Raw genomic sequence first — 545 nt, forward strand, 5'->3', positions numbered from 1 at the left:
TGGTTCCAACTCACAGCGACCCTGCATAGGGTTTCTGAAGCTGTAAATCTTTATGGGAGCAGAAAGCTTCAACTTTCTCCCATAGAACCATTTGTAATTTCAAATTACAGATAGTGAAATTAGCAGCCTGACTCATAACCACTACACTAGCAAAGCAATATATATGTATAAATTTATTATGTGTTTGTTTTATGCTGTTTTTGTTGTTAAGTGCCATTAAGTTGATTCCAACTCATAGCAAACCTCTATTGGGTCTTCAAGTAGTGGCTGGTGGGTTTGAACCACTGATCTTGTGATTTGCAATTCAATGTGTGTTGTGCAGCACTACACCAAGACTCCATCTGTTATATATATTATATATTGAAACTGTGAATTGTCGAGGTCCTATGTCAGGGTCCCGCCTCGACAAGGAAGTGTGGGTGTCACAAAGAAGGGAGATCTGGCAGTGACAGTGATAGAGAAAGACAGAGACGAAATATATACAAAAAAGACAGACACACAGATATGATGCAAGCTGGCAGGTAGACAGATCTGCAAACATATTG

This window comes from Chrysochloris asiatica, unplaced genomic scaffold (assembly GCF_000296735.1).
Source record: "Chrysochloris asiatica unplaced genomic scaffold, ChrAsi1.0 scaffold00011, whole genome shotgun sequence".
Taxonomy (NCBI): Eukaryota; Metazoa; Chordata; class Mammalia; order Afrosoricida; family Chrysochloridae; genus Chrysochloris; species Chrysochloris asiatica.